This window comes from Arachis ipaensis, chromosome B01, assembly GCF_000816755.2.
Source record: "Arachis ipaensis cultivar K30076 chromosome B01, Araip1.1, whole genome shotgun sequence".
Taxonomy (NCBI): Eukaryota; Viridiplantae; Streptophyta; class Magnoliopsida; order Fabales; family Fabaceae; genus Arachis; species Arachis ipaensis.
In genome coordinates, this window is record NC_029785.2 from 14,060,374 (window position 1) to 14,076,202 (window position 15,829).

The window sequence follows — 15,829 nt, forward strand, 5'->3', positions numbered from 1 at the left end:
CCTAATGAAGTAGCAAACATGTCTGCTCTTTGATGAGAAAATTGTCAGCCCTTAGATTCATGAGAAAATTTGACTTCATTAAAATCACCAAGAACAATCCAAGGTCCTTGAAAAACCATGGATTGTGTAACAAGATAATCCCAAAGGAGAACCCTTTTATTGAATTGAGGACTGCCATAAATACCACTACACCTACAAATTAAATTATCAAAGTGAACCTCAACAGTAACACCCTGATCAAAAGCATCAATGAACTTACAACAAACACCCTTCATAGAGGATAGAAACCAAATACCTCCCTTATGCCCCTCTACCTCTACTATACCAACAGAGTGATACCCCAACCTTTCCCAAAATAATTTTAAATGCTGAAAAGGGGAGTGAGTTTCAACCACAATAAAGAAAACAGGTCTAAATTTCCTAACAAGTTCCTTACAATGCACCTGGGCTAACTTATTAGAAGCACCCCTAATATTCCAAACAATCATATTTAAACTATCCATAAATAATAGGGACAGAATAAATAAGAACATAAACTCTAAACAGAATTACCAACCTCAATAGGTGGTTTGTCCTGCGGTACTGGCACACTCTGATCCTCAATAATTGCCACCTTTGGACCCCCTGACACTGCACTTGCCATGCTTCTATCTACTAAGGTTTCCTCCGTTGTGCCACCATTTTTATCAATTGGCGAGTTCTGCAAGGAGGAAGGCCGAGGACGCTTCCGTAGAGAAATTCCACGACGTGCAGGAGTTCTGCGCGATGGAGATGGCGCAATTTCATGTTTTTCTTGCTTCCTCATCCTAATGCCAGTTGATTTGCCTCCATCACCATGCAAATTGGGCCTTGGAACCCTTCTCGAACCAAACTTGTGCTGCTTTCCATCTTGGTCCTTCAAACCTGATGACTGGCCCATTGTAAATTTTTTCTTACGTAGCACTTGTTGCCAGCCCTCTCCATCATCCATGCATGCCTCATTAACAAGACCATCAGGCACGTGAGGAGCCAATGATTCCGTAACCACATCCTTCCCTTTAACAACTCCTAATTTCTCACCCAAATCACGAGCTTCTGATTCAACCTCTTTTTGAATCTCATGATTGTTGTGTGGCACTAGTGTTGGGGCTTCATTATTTTTTCCATCACCAAAGGAATTTATGTTTCCTTCCAAGGACTCCTTCTCCATGCACAACGATTTATCATGCCCATACCGTGCACAAGTAGCACAAATCAATTGTAAACTCTCGTACTCCACTTCATAAGTCACACCCTCCACTATAATATGTTTGATTACAGGCAACTCAAGATTAATTTGAACACAGATGAAAATAAAAGTGGATGAAAGCAAAATGAAAAGAAAGATTATTAAAAATTATAATGAATAATTGAAAAAAAAATAGAACAAGTATAAAATGCCACATTTAGTAATGTTGTGATAGTATCTAACCAGAATAATTTTGATTATTTTAATTTAAACATAGTTGTAAATGAAGTTAAGAAAAATGTTATAGTAAATTACAATTTGATATTACAAATAAAGTTGAATACAAATATGAAAATAATAAGTAATTAAATATAAATATAATTGATGATATTTTGATGTAGAAGTAGTAGTAATTTTGCCAGAAATATGGGTTTTAATTAAATATAAGTATAATTGTATTTTAGTTTTATGTATGTATATATAATGTGGTGTATTTAAGTGAATTTGTATATAAAAAGAGAGGAATTATTTATTTAATTTTGTATTTCTTTAGTGTGCAGTCTTGCTAAAACTATAGGAGAACAAATTTGTTTAAATAAATTTCATAATGTTGGAATCAAATTAAGAAAAAATCAAATAGAAGATGCGTAATTAGTTAGAACGTTTTTTTAGGAGTTCATGATTTTTTTTTTAAAGTTGGATTTTGTGGCTAGTTAGAAATTTATTTCCATTGTAGTTATTTCTATTATTTTAGTAATTTAATTAGATTTGTGGATATTGTGCTTATTTTTTCATGTGGACTAGAAAAGACAAAATGTCTAATAACTAATAAGAGACAAGTTGGAGGTATGTCCCTGCATTATATAAACCTAATTTGTAAAGAACATTTCTTTCTCTCCTAAAAGAACGATGTCGAACAAGTTATTGAGAATAGAGAAAAAAAGATACCACCCGAACAAAGTTTTTTATTCATCCATATAGAACGATCTACCAACAAAAATAATAAAGCACATGTAATAATGACCCGCTATTATTTTTTATTATGGGATTTATAATTAAAATTAATCTACAACATTAAACTACTTTTATTTTTAATAATAATAATAATTTATAGCAATACATAAAGAAAATAGAAAAATTTGGTCTCCAATTTTCGCTTCCTCATCTTAACCCTATTAGTAAAGAGCAACTGAAATATCTTTTTATTTTGAAAAAAAAAAGCCAAAAAAGTAAATTATCAATTAACTTCTTTTATTTCGGTTACTTTTCTATTCTACGCATAACTTCTAATCACTTCGTCTTCTTTCTTATCCCATTTTTTTAGGTATTTGTCTATTTTTTATTAATTTTTTTATCTCTTTGTATCTTTTTTTATTTATTAAATTAATTATATATTACTTTTATTTTTTGTTTGTCTCTAAGAAATTGGTGAGAATTAAAAAACAAACCAAAATGATAAATTCAAAGGTTTTCTATCTTTTTTTTATATAGTGTTTTACTTTAAGTAATTATTTTTTATGGATAATATTTAAATAACAAATAAAATAGTAAAAAGATTTGTATTAGTTATAAAAACTAATGTCATCCTTATAGTACGGTCACATCATTTCAAAATATACAAAATTTATTAATAGAACAATAAAATTACTTAACACGCACGTCAAATAAAAAATTATTACTTTTATACATCTAGATATTCAAAAGAGACAAAAATGAATTCTTTTAATAACACTTTAACAACTCATAAAAGTTAACATAATGGATTGTTATAGATCAAAGTGATAGATAAGATTGAAAATTGTGATAATAGTACTTGGTGATAATTAATTACATTCCGGGAAAGAAAAGGTGGGAGAAAAAAAGAGAGAAAGGAGAACAAAGCAATATAACATTTGTGCTGAAACAATGACAGATATGTGTATAGAGAATAATAGTAAGAGAAATAATAGTGTGTGATACAATGAAGGAATATAATAAAAGTATAAATTAATAATTTGAAAAAAATAATAAAATTAAAGATAATTGAATATAAAATTTAAAATTATTCATGAAAATAAAGAATGCTTTAAATATAATGTTTTAACTTTGCTTCATAACTCAAATGACATAGTCTTCCTATCCTCACCTAGAGGTTTCGGATTTGAGTATCAATATAATAATAATTAAGCAACAAATTTTCAATATTTTGTAAAGTTTGGAATTGAAGCAAAATCTGTAGATCTTGAATTTTGACTCTAAGTATCACTACCATTAGATCCTATATGTAAGTAATACCGTATGGAAAAAAATGTAGTAGAAAAAAATGGTATAACTTTAGGTTAACATATATAAATTTTTATTTTGAGCATATAACTTTGTTTATGTTAACAAATACATACATTTTAATTTTGAGCATATATATATTCCAGCAAAACGTAATAATGTAAGAAAAAGGTTTTAGAATAGAAAAGAATAAGAGAAATTTTTAGAAGAATTAAATGAGAGAGATAATTTTATTAAAAAAAAATTTAAAAAGAAAAGATACAATTATTAATTTTTTATTTGTCAATTACATTTCTATTAAAATTAGTAGTATCAAAAAATATTTCAAATTTAATATTATGAAGAAAAAAATTATATAAGGACTGATTTGATTAATTTTAAAATTTTAGGAATGAAAAATGACTTACGTCTGGACTTTCAGGAACTATTTTAATTATAAATAATTAAACTTTTTTTACATGTCAAGTGATATGTCACCTACGTGTTACTGACCTGACATGTCAACCAATCAACTTGTGACACGTGGCACTTAACATGATACGTCATCGTCCAATTGATGGAAGGACTAATTTGACTTACATTTTATCTTTTAGGGACTAATATGACTAAAAAAATTATTTGAGAACTAATTCAAAAGATGAAGCATGAGTGATTTTTTAGGACGAATTTAACTATTAACCCGAATAATAATATTAGCAAGATTTCATTGATTAAAGAATACCAGCAAATGCTGCAAATCGTCTGTTACATCTAGCGCCCAAGCACTATCTGCCGATGCAACAAGCTGCATCACAGCAGTAAAGAAAGATGAAAACATGAAAAGCCAAACAACAGCGAGAAATTAAGAAAACCCATTCGATAACTACCGTTATAACTAAGATTCATTTAATATCTTGTTTTGTAAAATTTTTACATGCATAACGCCAACCTCATCTTCAGTCTTTCCCAATCAGGCCAACTAATAACGGATCACATCCAAAACTAAACTACTTAAAAACAAAGGAAAATTCTCCTGTGCTGAGTGAAGATCCATCCCCACCCGCTGACGATGCATGTCGCTCAAACGCGTGTCCAAAGATGATGCCAACAAAAATTATCGTGGCTCCCTCAGTTGACAGTGTCTGTGTAAGCCAACAAAAGTTATTGTGGCCCCCTCAGTTGACAGTATCTGTGTAAAACTGTAAATTGTGGGTACTTAGCAAATGGTTTAAAGATGATAATTAATGCAGTTAAGGATAATATAATTATTGTAATTAATAATATTTTATGTGAAATAGACGGGGCTGTAAAATCTTTTTTGTTTGGTAAAGCTGGGCTAACCAAAGTGATTAGTAGTTGACATGTAGATGTGGTAGTATAGATGTGGTGGACACAGTATATTTGATAATAGGTATACATGATGCATGTCCCATTACTTTTATTATCCGAGTCCAATGGTAGAATTAATTTAAGTTAACTTGTATGTTAAATTTTATAGGTTTTGAAATGTTTAGATAAGTTTAAGGCGCTGAAAATAGACATCAAATAAATACAACCGGACTAATACAATTATATTTCTTTTAATTATTTTAATTAATTAAGTAGAACCATAATAAGGACTAAAATTAGTTTCTCTTAATGAAAAAGAGAGAGACACGTTATGTTTTTATTTATTGTTTATAATACAAAAATTAATCTAAAATTACTTTTTAATACAAGTGGGTTATAAATAGAAATTGAGATGAATTTTCTACTAGAAATTGTCTAAAGTGATACTGAACAGTAGCTAAATAGTAAATGATATAGATTTGACCTTAATAATGAATAATAACGATGGAGCCATGCTACTGTGCAAGTACTAAATCAAATAAATTTTCTAACCAAGTTTAATATTAAAGTACTTTATGTTGGTAATACATAAGAATAAAACAACCGTTAAAAAATATCAAATAACATATAATATGTGAAATACCTTTAGTCAACATTTTATTTTATATGTGTCAATAAAAAAATTAAGCACTATATTTTTTAGTTTTACGGTCATTTTTTTTGTATCAATACCGGGTAATTATAAAAAACCTATTTTAGATGTGTGATATATTTTTTTATTTTATTTGTAGAATAAGATATATTTATTTGTAGAGTTAATTTCTCAATATCTTTAATTATATTATTAGAGTGCTAAATGGTTAAATAAGTTATAAGAAGTAAAGGTTGTGTACTTAGCGTGCGTACCTTACTGATATAGCACCTACTCGTCCCATCACATCTGCGTCACTTCATATTGCTTCTGTATTTCCTTAGGTAGACGCGTGTTCCCACCACCTTGGAACACGCAGCATCAGCACCTGCTGAAGAATTTGCCTTCAGCACCATAGCAACTCCCACAAACAAAAAATCAGACCCAATGCGAAAATCAAACAAAACAGAGTAATAAAAAATACCAATTTGAGAGCAGAAAACAGCTTGGTTGACAGAAAATATAAGCCTCAATTTCTGTTAAAGGGCGAGGAGGTTGGTCATGGTGCCATTCAGCTCCTGCCTATTAACTATTTTTAATATATTTTAATTATCCTATCACCACATAAGAATAAACATAAAAAGAAAAGCCACCACATAAGAAGATTAAGCATGTTAACTAAAAAAATGCATAAATGAAAACAATAGATAAATATGTAGATTTGTCCAACTCCGATAACAAATATCTATCTTTTTAAAAGTAATATGTATACAAATAGTGACTAGCCAAAACTAAGAATTCCAAAATATTTTGCTTCTGCTCCTCAGAAAGCCATAAATATTGTCTCACAGCATCTGCAATACCCTGCAATGATAAGGATAACCTCAGATTTGTTGAAATATCATTTTTAAGTGATAATTCAAAAAACAAGATGACTGCAACATATGCATTTTCAAAAGCCTCATAAAATTAAAGGAATTAGCACAATATACAATAGATTCCTCATATGCTGTCAACCTATAGGTTGAATTGTTGTGCGAATGACTGTATTAATTCTTCAATACTGAAAAAAAAAAGTTAAAATAAGTAAAAAAATAAAATACAAATTAAACAACAAAATAATAAATTACTAACAATGTATAGTTTGCTTCATGTTGAAAAATACTAATCGCGGTGTGTATGCTTGGTAGAAAAACATCATAATGCTTGAAAAACAGTTTGTGAATTTTAAAAAGACAATTGACCTGCAAAAAATCATAAAAATAAATATATAAAAAAAATCAATCATACAACATATACACAAAAAATCAGCCATTTCAATTACCTTTCCGTTTCCACCGAAATCAGCGTGGTGAATACAGTTCCTATAAAATCTTATTAAATTATGACTCTGACGGTACTTTTGAGGCCTCACCGTAAAATCTTGCTGTTCATAGAAATAAACATCAACTAACACCTTCTCATTGCAAAGTTCACCACCCCATTTCCAGTAATTGTGAGTGGATTTAACGATTGCCGGTGGGGGTACATTACGGTGGTACAACCAATTGATTGCCTCCAAGAATTGTATCCTTTTCCTTGCATCCCAAAAGAGGATTGGATCAAGACTCCATTTGATCGCGCTACGTCAGTTGTCCTAAATTAAAGTTATTTTAGCTTAAGAATACTTCTCAATCATTTAAACAAAAATAAAAATAAAAAAAAGTAAAAAGAAAGAAAAATATCGCAAATATTCGCTGAGTTGCAGTAAACACAAAACACGAACTTCCTTGTTAAATGATTCAGATTCAGAAGTCCCTATAAATGGGAATGTGATAACTTTCTTGATGATTCTCCCCAACCCCAGGGCATCTGTCTCTTGAAGATAAGATATAGATCCACCTTGTTGCTTCATGTTGGTGAGAATTCCACATGTTACCTTTTTATTATATACTTTAACTTTAATGCAATCAGCGTCTGAATAAGTAGCTGTACTCTCTTTTTTCATTAGCCAAGATGACAAATCATATTCAAAACTATCTGATACCACTCTTTTCTTTGACAAATACAAACAATGCATTTGTAGAAAGAGATTGCCGTCGTAATAACTGCATAAGACTTGTCTCTCGTATCAATTCTTCAGTTTATCTAAGTCCCAATTTTTAAAATATTGACCAACACTCACACTATGTGGAAGAGGAAAGAGTTCATATCTATCTGAAAAACCACTTCTTGCCTTGATATTTCCATCCCCTCTTGCACACCCTCATAATGGTAATAGAATTGACCTTTTTCACATGTTTTAAGCAGGGATCTCAATCCTACATAAGTTAAAACACGTGACATCAAAATAAAGAATATTACAACAATTAAGACACAAGCAATTTTAAAATTTGTAATTTAATTATTTTGCAAGTAACACAAGATTAATTTAATTGATAAATATTATGTCTTAGTTGTGTTTAATGTATCTAATCTTTCTTCTTTTGATATATATGCAGATTTTTTTCAATTTCAATTAGTGATTAATGAAAATAAACACAATAAATTTTAATACATACTGACCTGAAGCCATATTAATCAGCAACCAACACCTTTAAAAATCAGCAACAAAGGACAATTATTAGAACCAAAGTCAAAATGACAAATAATTCAGACACTAACCAATTAAAAAACATTTAACTAATCTAAAAAACTAATACTCACCAATAACAAATAGCAATCTCGGAATCTTAATTGGAGCTCAAAGGAAGAAAAAATCAAAGAGAGAACCTTCAACTAAAGAGAGAGAGAATTATAATAAGAGTAGGAGCCCACGGCCCAAAACAAGAACTCGAATAAATGTTCATGATAGAAGAGATTGAAATTCTAGAAAAATTGAGTATAAATGGCAAAAATATTGATGTACAAGGGGAATGAGGGAAAGCAAAATGCATGCAGAAGTTCAACAAAAAAGGTTACAAGTCAATGTACCTAAGGCTATACGATAGTTAGAATAACCAAACCGGTAATCGATCCGGTCATACGACTAGGTCACTAGTTCACTGGTTCAACCGATGGATTACTCGTTGAACTGGTTGACTAGGTCACAATTAAATATAAATATAAAATTACAAAAAATAAGCTTAGAAAATTAAAATTCAAAAATGTGTCTTCACAAATACACTAATAACAACCAAATGTCAATTCTTAAACATAGCTAATGATATAAAAATAGAAAATAAACTAGCCACTAAAACAAATACTTTCTCAATTTAAATGAAGCAATATAAATAAATCTAGTCCACGGAATAATCTCAAAGTTAGCATCTATATCTTCATCAGACAAATTTGATGCCTTTGGCAAAGGCTACACTTATTTGCCTTTGCCTTTGGATCCAAAATTCTCAATCAAGTCACATTCCTTTGGCTGCACCACACAGCCACCAAACAAGTGCTTTAGTTTGTCATGGTGCACCATCTTAAAGTTATAGTAAGAGTTAGAAAAAGGGAGATACAAATAACGTTGGGTCTTGTAAGCTTTTTTGAAAGGCCCGCATTTCTAGTTATAAAAGATTTTAACTTTAACAATTCTAAGGAAAAAATATTAATTAACTCATACTCTTAAAAAATTAAATTGGTTCGCAAAATTATTCAAATGGATAATTCATTGAAAATGAACAATCTTAAACTATAAATAGATTTTGCCTCTAACTATATGATGAATTTAGTCTACCAAGTGCCATTTTCACTAAACTTAACCCCTTAAATAGAATTAAAAAAAAAGCCTTGTAGTTTTGTCTTATGGCATAACAAGAGACAAAATGAGACAGCATAAAATATGCAGGGTGAAACCAGAAGCTATGTCTGTGTATGTTAATCAACCAGAAGCTATATCCAGAATCTTTTTTAACTGAGAAAGAGAGTTAATACCTGGCAGCTTCTGTGGTTTATGTAAAGGAACAAATTTTGCACCGATCGCCAATGCAATTGCATACCAAACATGAATCCCCCTAGCTTCCACTCCTACACAAAAGAGTAAACCATATTAGAGCAGAAGAAGGATCACGGGACATAAAGTAGTACAATTTCACATTTACTTCTTTCTTTTTCATTTACTGTTCATTCATTCATATTTTAGCCAAGACACCATTCAGAAACACAGTCAGTGTATGACAAAAGTGGTGCGTCTCTCTTTAGTGCATTCTGAATGATCCTATGTTCTGTTAAAGTTTAATTACTCTGTTGGTCTCTATAGTTTCGCGAAATTTTCAATTAAGTCCCTATCCCTTTTTTCCTTTTAATTGGGTCCCTATACGTTAAATTTTTTTTCAATTAAGTCCCTACCGTGAGGATAACGTTTAAGATAATGGAATATTCCATTTAAAAAACGAATATTCTTATGAATTAGTTAGAATAGCTAGTTGAACATACATCTATTTTTTTAAAATACCAAAAGAACCCCTGATATTTTATCCCAAAGAAAAAAAAACCCTATCCAGCCCTAACTTGCTCTCTGAAGGTCGTGTGCACTGCGCTTCTTCTCCATCGGTCCGTAGTCTTCATCCATAGTCGTCGTCGTCCGTGGCGGAGGCTTGGTGGTCGTCCGTCTGTCGCATCCTTCTCCCTGCGCTGCTCTGTTCTGCGTTGCTCTGTTTTGTGGTCTTCTGCGTTGTTTGCCCGTCGAAGCCCTCGCCTCGCCTCGCCTCGCCTCGCCGTGTCGCGCTCACCGTGTCGCGCCTCACCGCGCTGCCTCGATTTGTCAAAACAGGTGACATTAAAATTAATTTTTTTTCATTTTTTCGATGTTGATGAAATGTGTTTATGCATATGTCAATTTTTTCGAAGATGATTAAAATTGGTTTGCTCTAGTTTTAGTGTTTGATATTCATATAGATTTTTTGTTTTGAAGTAACACTTTTTAGGATAATTCTTGCTTAGATACTATCGTTCGTTTTTTACTTAAAGTGATTGGATCAAACCTAGTTGTTGTAGTAGTAGTAGTTATGACTTGTGAAGTTCGATTGGTGTGCAAATGCAATAAGGTTTAGTGATTAATTTTGAATACTGTAAGTATGCTCTTAAGTATTAATGTAAAGTTTATTATGCTATCATTACTCATTAGATTATATTATATCAAATGTATGTGTGATTGCCGAGACATGGATTCCAACAGTAAAACCTTTTTGATGAGTTGATATATAATTTGGTTATACTTAATTTACTTGGATAGTAACTACATTAAAATGTTTTGCGGGCACGAGCGAAACATGACATGACAAATACTGTTGTTGCTGGGTGTGTTACTGGAGGTTCAATATCAGCAAAAGGTAACCTTATTTGCATTCATTTATGCCATTGAAGCCGCACTAGATACGTAAACAAGACAGACTTGGATGTCTTGAAGTTCCAGTTTGCTTTTTATACTTTACCTTAAGAATTTAGAATATTTAGTTTCTTGACATTTTTGGTGCTTGGAAGAATGTGTTTATACACGAGAAGTGGCAACTGAAGCCTAAGGATTTTGCAGTCTTAGGTGGTAAGGTCCTAAACCTTTAGATAACCATTGAACAAAATTGTGGCTAGCCATTGATTTGAAGTCTTATCTCTAGTCTTATGCTTTTGTTTGGGAGATTGATAAACTTAGAAAGGTATTGATTTCAAGCTTTGCTCTACCTCTGACATAATCTGTAGTTCTGAACGTGTAAATTACCTTAAAAATTTAATACTAGAATATGTTTGGTTGGAGGATAAAAATGGGTTGGAGATTTCCAGGATGATCTGAAGAACTATAATTACTTTGATCCTAAATGTGGCATGAATACACTGTTTTCAATTAAGATTTAAATGTTTTTTATTTAATTAAAAAATCTGTTCTCTGCCTTTGTTTCAGAATGCTTTGGTGTTGCTTTATGATTGTAGGTGGTCCAAAAGCAGCATGTGCTGGTTGTGCTGGTTTTGCGGCATTCTCAGTCGTTATAGACAAGTTCTCAGACAGGCATGAGTAGCTACCTATTGAATTGAAGTCACCCAATTTTGCATTCATTAAGCATAGCATGGATTTTCATAGTGATAATCTTTTGCCCATTTGCTAAAGGGCACACACAAAATTGTAGTATTTTATTTTACATCGATTATTGCTTATTTGTATATAATATCAATTGGTGGATGCATTCCTCCAATTCCAAACTAGATGTAAGTATGCTCTTAAGTATTAATGTAAAGTTTATTATGCTGTCATTACTCGTTAGATTATATTATATCAAATGTGTGTGTGATTGATAAAGACACATTATATTCTATGAATCCACACAAATGTAAAATGTTACATTATCATAATGAATACTTGAAGGATGAAAACTGAATTTTATATATGCTTATTACTTCTATTTCTATTTCATTTTATCCATTTTTTTTTTTAAGTTCTTAAGATAAGGTATTTTGAAAGTCAAAAAAAAAAAGAGAAGGTATTTTTGGTACAATTTGTATATAAATAAGCAAAAGAATGATAGTGACAAAATAAAAAGGATTATAGGAATATTTTTCATGTCTTAGAATCATTGAATAGGAATTATAGGAATATCTTTCATTGAATATTTATAGTTTCACCGAATTTTCAATTAAGTCCCTATATTTTTTTTTCTTTTCAATTAGGTCCCTAAGGGTATAAAAGTAATTTTACAATTCACTAACATTTTTTTGACGTTTAACGTTAATAGGGACTAAATTAAAAAAAATTAACATATAGGGACCCAATTAAAAGGAAAAAAAGTATAAGGACCTAATTGAAAATTTCGCAAAACTATAGCGTCCAACAGAGTAATTAAACCTTATGTTAACTAATGAACTATGAGTATGGCAATCTGATATTCTCTGGCTCCTTGATTTATTTGCAGGAAAAGTATGGTCCAAAGGAGCAAGTCAAGAATGGTGCACTGCAAAGCCTAACAAGGATGGCAACAAGCAAAAGCCTGTTGATATCAATGTCGGTTTGTCCGAATGCCCTCCATGGTTTTGTAGGTATATATACACCATTTCAGTACTTTCTAATATTATTGGAGTTGCTCATAGGCGCTTGTTTCACATTATAAAAGTGAAACTTACTGAATATTCTTCCTAGTATTTGTTAAAACTTAAAACACCTTATTCTTTGGTACCAAGATTTTCGAAAATAACTTAACTTGAAAACAGTACATCTATTTCTACAGTTCTACATGTTACTTATTTTAATCAATATTTCCAACTGGCTAACTATTGCACATAATGAAATAATGAATTATAACAATTTGCTTTTCTTTCTCTGTTGGCTATTTGAACAGTTGTATTTTGCTTTGTCATGAATTGTGTAACTCTTTTTCGTTCCTATTCAAGGTTTTGAAAACCGGGCCGGTCATCAAACTATTATAATGACTAGTTTATTAGTCCAACCGGTCAACTGTGGTTCAACCGAAATAACCGTTTTATAATTAAATAATAAATAAAATATAAATAAACACACTAAGATTAACAAAAATTAACTATATTTAACTAAGATTAACAAAATTTTCAAATATAATTTTAACAAGATCAGCACAATAATTAACGTGCTTCAACAAAAAATTAACAGAGTTTCAAACCAATTTTAACAAGTTCAACACATCAAGGTCAATAAAATGAATCTATCTAGTAGGGGCTTAATTCTATTAAAGATTAAGGCGAGGGAATAAACTTTGGGCCCCGAGGTAAGATATAGAGTGTGCAGTGACTGCCTTCTCCCCGTCCCCCCTTCGTCGGGGGGTGCTTGTGTGGGGGGTGTGCCACCTGAACCTGAAATCGGGCTTGAAGCTCTCGCCTTACCAACGAGCCGACAGCTGATGGCTGTTGGCCAAAAAACTTGAGCGCCCCTACGCGAGCCTTATTGAAAAGGTCCCTTACTATAGAACAAAGCAAGGGATTGAGCTGCACAAAAGCCTAAACTCCTTACTCTAACATCACCCCTATAGAAAAAAAAGACACTGAATGAGCACTGTCAACTCTCCAATTGCTTAATAACCTCCTTTCCTTCCCAACACCTTCAAAGTAATCTCTAGCTCATCCCACAATACGTTATATCAATTAGAAATTATCAACCCACATTAATTTTGTATGCAAAAACAGTTTTAACATGGAAAGCTTCATTGCAAGAATGCAAGAATTCAAGTCGGTGTGCAGGTCCTCGGACAGCAAATCAATACAAACATTCAAGAAAAAGAAAGACAACACAGCAACAACACAACAAAGAATCAAAGGAACATTTAAAAACATAGCAACAACACAACACCTATAAGAACATTTAAAACAAAGCAACAAAGAAAGAAATATCTAAGAATCAACATAACTTGAACGTGTATGCTCAAAGAATCAAAGGCTAAGCTTCACTGGGAAAGTGAAGAACACCCAACTAAAGGAAACTTCAATCACAGCTTAAACAAAAATTCACAATCCCTTTAAATTGAAGTAGCAAGAAACTTGAGAACTAAAACAAGGTTAACAAGGTTAAGCAGTGAACTAAATCAGCGTAATTTTAACAAGATTAACGGAACTAAATCAACTAATTATTGAATGATTCAATCCAAAACAAGAAAACAGTATAATACAGCACATGAGTAAAGCTAATCAATGATTCAAATTTCAATATGAGTAGCACTAATAGAATCCAAAAAAATCAATGTTCTAGGAGAATCTCAAAAAAAAATCATTGAATCAAAGTTCTGGGCAAAGATCGAACAAAAATTTTTTAAAAAATGAAGCCATTGCCTTCGTGAGTTCGAGGAAGACGCACCAATTGTTGAACGAGGAAGAAGCGCAGAGCCGCAGACGACCGGACGAAGACACAATGGTGTATAAGCACAACAGACGGCGGCGTTAAGTGAGACCCTTGCGGCGGTGGGGGAGTAACCTAGGGTTTGTGTTTTGGGGGTGGGGGGCTGTATACATGTATCTGAATGAGGAGGAGGAGAAGTGGGGAACCTGCGCGACGGAGGCTTCCACGTTCGCACGATGGCTGCACAATGGAAGAGAAGGTTGCGATGGCTGCGGCGCTATGGAGGGGACGTGAGGGAGCAGGCGTTGGCTGTTCGAAGTTCCGACGGCGGCGGTAGCAGGTGGGGGCTGGACGGACGACCTGGAGATCGATGAGGGAGCCCTGGACTGAGTGTGAGAGAGGCACTGAGGTAGAGGCGCGTTCTGGATCTAGATTCGGTTCTGGAGTCTAGACAATGGAGTCTGGTCAGGGCTAGTTAGTGTGCAGCACAGTGAAACGTCGACGTTTGGTTCCTTCTTAAAAAAATCGGCCGGTCACGGTTTGGTTCGACTGACCGGTCCCAACCGGTTTTTAAAACATTGGCAAAACCCTTGAAAAAGAAAAATATTTAGTTTGTGAATGGCGGGCGCTTGGTATAGAAAAACGTTGTGCACTAATACTAGGGGTGTTCACAGTGCGGTTTGGTTCGGTTTTTTAGAAAAAAGTAATCCAATCCAATTGTTTAATTAAACTGCGGTCGATTTGGTTCGGTTTTTTATCAAGACCATCCGAACCAAACCAAACCAATTGAAATCGGTTTGGTTTGGTTCGGTTGTTCGGTTTTTCAAATAATATATGTTAGATGTGTTTTGAATTTAGCAACTATGTGCAACTTTTCCCACTTCTTCATGAACATACTTCACAGTATCATTTCACCAAATCTCTATAACACTCAAAAACACAAATCTACTGCTTCCAGCTAGCAGGAAAAGAGTCTTTATTAAGAATATATGCACTTCTCTTTTCTACAGCTTTATAAAAGTTCAAAGTTCAAACAAAACTCAACAGTGAGCCAATTGCTAACTCACCAATATGAATCTAACTTCAGCATCTAAATCAGTCTCAATAAATTCTCACCAAAGCTATTTTGCAGTTTTTCATTCAAACAGCATGTGAACTTCTAAGTAACACAGATGGCCAGTAAAAAAGCATATTGATAGTTTATCTATGGAGAAAATTTGAGAACCACAAACCTATTGGCACATAGGTAAGACGCCTTATGTTCTTTTTGCATTTTGAAATCTTAGACTACGTTAAAAGAAAATTTTGAACATAAAACAAGCCATTTAACTTACAGTACACTCCAAACAGCTTTCTTTCCCAGTGAACACTCTCTTTCATTGTCCTTCTCACATTTTCTGCTTCAAAAATCGGAAGCAAAAACACAACAACAAATACATTGAACATTGAACACCCTACCACACTAAGCTTTACGCTTAAGTCGTAAAACAGAGGTGGTGTGGTATTACGATCTCTAAAATAAAATGAGTATATATAATAGCAGAAGAATTATATTATTCTAGGAGCCTTGAAGAATAGAGAAAACAAAAATCGCGAAATAAAAGCGCAACGCTCAAGCAACGAGTTAACTTGCGTGCTAAGGAAACCATAACTATTGAACATATGATAACAGAAGTAGGAA

At 32.5% G+C, this 15,829-nt stretch overlaps 4 long non-coding RNA genes across 5 annotated transcripts; 2 read left to right on the forward strand and 2 right to left on the reverse strand.

Annotated features, from left to right (window-relative positions):
- On the reverse strand, positions 8,248-15,620 carry LOC107625699. Of its 2 annotated transcripts, none has more exons than XR_002358676.1 (3): positions 15,483-15,620; positions 9,300-9,392; positions 8,248-8,468 (listed from the first exon to the last, which is right to left on the reverse strand). It is a non-coding gene; the product is annotated as an uncharacterized LOC107625699 (long non-coding RNA). The 2 variants fall into 2 exon arrangements; XR_002358675.1 differs by lacking the exon at positions 8,248-8,468 and adding an exon at positions 8,475-8,796.
- LOC110269881 lies at positions 10,144-11,606 on the forward strand. The gene is made up of 2 exons (XR_002358677.1): positions 10,144-10,696; positions 11,289-11,606. It is a non-coding gene; the product is annotated as an uncharacterized LOC110269881 (long non-coding RNA).
- Positions 12,909-14,122, forward strand: LOC110269886. Its single transcript, XR_002358683.1, has 2 exons — positions 12,909-12,949; positions 13,349-14,122. It is a non-coding gene; the product is annotated as an uncharacterized LOC110269886 (long non-coding RNA).
- Positions 12,919-14,301, reverse strand: LOC107625705. Its single transcript, XR_001617360.2, has 2 exons — positions 14,167-14,301; positions 12,919-13,342 (listed from the first exon to the last, which is right to left on the reverse strand). It is a non-coding gene; the product is annotated as an uncharacterized LOC107625705 (long non-coding RNA).